This window comes from Squalius cephalus (genome assembly GCF_949319135.1).
Source record: "Squalius cephalus genome assembly, chromosome: 12".
Taxonomy (NCBI): Eukaryota; Metazoa; Chordata; class Actinopteri; order Cypriniformes; family Leuciscidae; genus Squalius; species Squalius cephalus.
Window position 1 is genome coordinate 18,084,353 of NC_137133.1, and position 5,814 is coordinate 18,090,166.

The following is a 5,814-nucleotide window of genomic DNA, read 5'->3' on the forward strand; positions in this document are numbered from 1 at the left end:
AAAAATTAAATGATCCCATAATTTACTTACCCTCAAGCCATCCTAGATGTATATGAGTTTCTTCTTTCAGCCCAAAAAATATCCTGGCTCTTCCAAGCTTTATAATGGGAGTGAATAAGTAGAGCCTGAGTTTTTGAAGCCCAAAAAACGCATCCATCCATCATAAAAGTTATCCAATACGGCTCCAGGGGTTAATAAAGACCTTCTGAAGTGAAGCCATGTAAAAGAATAAATAACTTTATAATCTATAATCACTTGCTTCCGGTAACGGACGTACATGAGTCTAGTTCCAGCGGAAGAGTGGTCACTCTGACCCGACACATGACATATTGACGGATAGAGCAAAACAAGCATTGGTCATGAATTAGAAGTCTAAAATGAGAATATTTACAGAGAAATGTTGGAGGAGCTTGACTTTGTTGCCCAGCCCTGTTTGTTTGAACCGCGAGAGGCGTCTACTCTCACCTAAGCTTACGCTACTCCTACATCCTACGTCATGCGTCAGGTCAGAGGTCACTCATCAGCCGGAACTAGACTCGCGTATGACCCTTACCGGAAGCCAGTGATTATAATTTATGTAAGGGATAATGTACAGCGAGGCGGTTGTTATAGCGAATAACAACCCCGACAGGCTGAACGGGTTGAATCAGCCTGAAGGGGTTGTTATTCGCTATAACAACCGCCTCGCTATACATTATCCCGCTTATTACATGGCTACCTACAAAATAAATAAATAATTTGACCTTGATTCGTAAGGCTGGGGGCCAATCTAACATGAGGAGGCAATTCATTCCATAGTCTCGGGGCTGCGACTGAGAAAGCTCGATCCCCTCTGCTCTTTAGCCGTGTTTTAGGGACAACAAGAAGAGACTGGTTTGCAGACCTCAAAGACCTTGAAGGAGCATGTGGCTTCAACAGAGCAGTGATATAGACAGGAGCTAGTCCATGAAGGGCTTTAAAAACAAACAACAGAATCTTAAAATCAATCCTAAAATTAACAGGTAGCCAGTGAAGAGAGGCAAGGACAGGGGTGATATGATCACGCTTACGAGTTCCAGTAAGGAGACGAGCGGCAGCACTTTGAACCAGTTGTAGACGAGAAAGGGAGGCCTGGCTAACACCTACATACAGAGCATTACAATAATCAAGGCGTGTTGTGATAAATGCATGTATAACCCTCTCAAAGTCTGTGAAAGATAAAAAGGGCTTAAGCTTAGTAAGAAGCCTAAGTTGAAAGAAACTGGCTTTCACAACAGAATTGGCCAGATCTATTTGTGAGACATCAGAGGTGCCACTGGGTCTAAGAATCATGACCTCAGTTTTACTCTCGTTAAAGTTGAAAAAATTTACAGTCATCCAGGCTTTAATATCATTAAAACAGTCAACCAATCTTGCTAGAGAATTACCATCATTTCTTTTGATGGGCAGGTAGATTTGCAAATCATCTGCATAGAGATGGAAACGGATGTTGTGTCTTTTTAATATTAATCCAAGGGGGAGCAAATAGAGTGAAAAAAGAATTGGCCCGAAGATACCAATGGATGGCTTAAGGGTGAGTAAATTATGGGATAATTTTTTGGGGAACTAACCTTTTTAACATGACTTTACTCTAATTCTGAAGCCTAAATAAAAACTGGATGTATAAAGCTAAGCGTATGCTATAAACAAACTACACCATGGTCGCATGACTTCAACTTCACCACCATTAATCTTCTGACAAGTCTTTCAGTCTTCATTTAATAATCTTTTCCCTGAAAGGTCAAGTTAAAGATAATTTGCAAGAGTGCGATTATAAACACGACGAGGCTTTGAAAGCGGACTAGTGAGTAGATGAGTTTACTTGTTTGCCGTGATGAAGTTTAATGTTCACGACAACCCCTTTAGTCCCAATTAGCCACCTGTTAGAAGAGGAAAAAGCTTTAAAAAATCACAAGGCATGACCACTTATGTATTTTATTTCATTGAATAAAGCATGAAAATGAAATATAATATAGCTGCAAGCAGCAGTAATGGGTTCAAGCTTTAAGGCCTTTAAGCACATGCATAAAAAGGTATTATGTTTAATTTAGCAAGCATGTAACCACCTAGATCATAGATCGAGAAGACCATTTACAGCCAATACAGGCAATTTAATAGGAAATATGTTTTAAAACCTTTTAACAGTTATCAAGTTCGCAAATGTAGGTTTTTGAAATAATCTCTGATATTTAACGAACGGTTCGATTGACAGCGGTGGTCCTAGAGGCAAAGTTGCTCAGAATTAGGAGTGCTACCATATTGTATGAATGCCGTGGGTATATCGTGTGATACACAATCCTTTGCGCACTTGAAAAACGCAAAGTTGAACCCTAAAAACCCATTGGATTCAGGATGATGTGCAAAAATGCTAATCCGTTTCCGGGTTTTAGCGTACAAAAATAAGTCATCCCTGCTGCACTCTATAAAAACAAGGCTGTGAGGGAGAGGGGTATAGTGAGTTCAATGGATTGTATTGTTCTTTAACAACATACAATTGTTCGCTGACGAAATGTCTTTCGGACAAAAACTCCACAACACAGTTGTTAGTTGAGATTACATGACCTTTATACAGCGCATGCCATTGTAAAGACTGTAATTCTATCCCTCACAGTCTTGTTTTCTGCGTAAAATTCAATAAGGCGTCTAACCTGACTAAGGTCTATTCGCTTTTGTTTTCTTCCACACATAAACTCAAATTCACAGTGAATTGTTCATATATCCATGTGTTTTCCGTTTTTACATCTGCTATTATTTTAATGTATCACCAGGTTTGTTTGTCTGAATAATTATTTGTTTGCATTATTGTAGCTATTGTAACATCTATTTTTTATTATTATACTGGATTATATAATTACATAGGAATATATTGTACTTGCAGTTGCACTTTAGATGAAATCTATTAGTTCAGGGTTGTAGCCAGGAGTGCACAGATTATCTATTTACTTGTAATCCGAATGGACTTTTTCTTAAAACACATTCCTGTTCCTATTGTGCACAATTCATCACATTGTTCCAAAGAAGAAGAAAAAAAATGCTTGTTTTTGTTGTAATGTTTGATTAAAATGTAATAACTTGGTCTGCTTCTGAAACTATTTTTAAAAACCAAGCAGGGTTTAAAAATCGAAACCAAGCCGTGTTCCCAACAGCCGAACAGGCATTAGGCATCGTTTTGGACTACTGTTGTTGATAATCTTTCAATTTGCTGGTTAAAATAAGCATTATAAAGGTTAGGTCAATAATAATGAACATAAGTTTGACCTTGACCTTTAGCCTCAGGCATTCTATAGCGTTCTGCTATCGAATGACCACTTGTACAATCAAGCGTAATCGTACAATATGCTTTTAACTTGGAAATACATCATATTAAGGAAGTAATGGGTTGCAAACTGTTTTGTGTTGACTGTAATTGAACAGCAATAGTATATTTTTAATATATTTTTGTTAGTACACAATTTGTAACCTTGTATAATTACATCAGGTCTGAAGGTGTTGATATCTGAAAAATTTACTGAAATTTATATTTTTAGCATCAGGTATTATGTATATTTAGATACGTAAAACCGTATATTAGAGGGCACAAATGGACTCCCATTAAACTGCATTTTTAAAATGCAAAATACTAAATATAACATCACTAATTTTTAGAAACTGGATATCGAATTGTGTAAGTGGAAACATCAGTGGCTTGTACTATACTAACATTGTACGCATTTGCAATTTTAGAGCAAATAATCAAAAGGTCGGCACTTTCCCTATAATGACCTTGAACTATCATCTCGGTTTCCTAATCCAAAACTCATGTCCAGTTCAGGATGTGATTAAGATTTAGATTTGGAAATACAAAGTGGAATAAAATGTGCATATAGATCACGTGGGCCTGTCATTTCTTAATCTAACTTACTTAGAAATGTCAAGTGTGCTTGTTGTTGCTACTTTTAGCACATAGGAAATATAATCAAAGCAATATGTCAGGAGAACATTTATAAATGTTTATTGTATTAACGTCTTAGTCTCACATAGTTACGTGCATACTATAATATCAATAAGGCATCTTTTGGTGCTTGTCACGTTTATAAGAACGAGTTTGACATTGTTTGCTGGGTGCCTTAGATCACTATTAATGTTTGTTCCTTAATGTACAAATTGCACATTGCATGATAGAATTGAGTGCAATACCCTTGATCCTGTGTGTTCTTTCTTACTTTGTAAATCAAAGAGCATCCCTGCTAATGTTACTCTACCTCAGAGGGTTGAGTCAGTGTGGGTTTTTCCGGTCTCCTTCATCTCCCTTCCCCTTTTTCCTGCAAAAAGGAAAAAAAAAAAGCTGCCGCTTCTAAGCAAAATTGTCAGTTCCGATCATCTTCATCCAAGTCTGTCTCTCTGTTTGGAAATGAAGCTGCATAATATGTCCACCTAGGGGCAAAGAAAGTGTTTGGCAAGTGGTTGGGCGGAGAGCACAAATAAAGCTGAGAAGTGTGTTTGTATGTGTGTCAAGACATAGAAATGTCAAAATTTCACTTAAATAATCATTCATTCACTTTATCCTTTGCTGTGTTTCTGCAGTTGAAGGAAGGGAGAAGAAATTTAGATTTTAGCATACAGGAAGAAGTTCATGTTTATGAATTTTGCTTCATTGTAAAGAGTTGCAAGAATCTTATTATTAGCCTTCTATTCTCAAACGTTTCTTGCTGAATTGATTGTGTTCAAATGTTCATTTGAAATGGGCCTGTTAAATGCTATTCTTAAGGGATGTATTTTTAAATTTCCATAATTATTGTATTTTGCGATCATTATAAACTGATGTCCCAGCCGTTTGTTCAATAAATATATGATGTTAACAATGCATTAAGATCTTCTTTTTGTTGATAAGCCACACAAGTTTTTCTGATAAGTCAATTTCTGAATTTTAACAATCAACAGTTTAAGGGTACGTTTATATGACAAAGATGTACTAAAAACAGAGAAGTTTTTCCTTTGTGTTTTTATGTACAGACGACAACGTTGTCAAAACGATCCCTGTTCACACTGATCCATGAAAACAATTAAAAATGCATTCTGCTGCCAGGCCAGTAGTTGGCGATGTCACTTTGTAAAGAAACACTACGCACCTATAGACTGAACATGAATACGCATGTGCATGATGCAGCCGTTTTCACAAATTCATGTTTTTGTAGTTGACATGGAGACGATAACGGTATCGTTTTCAAAAACTTGCACTTTGCAACCTGTTTTTAAAAAAATTGTGTAAATGAACATCCAAAACGCTTACGTTTTCTGTTTTTAGTTGGAAATGGTGTTGTGTAAACAGCCCTTAAGTTTTTATAAAACCTGACGTCAATACATGTTCTTTTCACAGAATCCGCTCAGTTGCAGCACACTTAAATCAACAACATTCAACAAGAATCAAGCAGATGAAAAAACAGCACTAGCTTCAGACACTGCAGAGATGTCACTGGAGACTCTTTATTTTGATTGAACTTTTTTGTGCTTTTAGTGCTTTCTGTTCTGGGCTTATTCAATGCTAAGTTGTGCTACGTGTACTTGTACAACTTGCCCCCATGTTCTCCTAATTTCTATACCATTGGCAAAAATAATCATTATTTTCATATATGAATGCCACCAAGTCTTAATTATTAAGTAACAGCAGCGTCTCTGGGCACATGAACAGGTTAGTTGGACTTCATAACTTCCAATCACGAGCTTATATCTCACAATTCTGTAAAGCATAAGTCAGAATTTTGAGACCTAAACTTGTAATTCTGATTGTATTTATGACAATTGTGAGTTTATATCTCA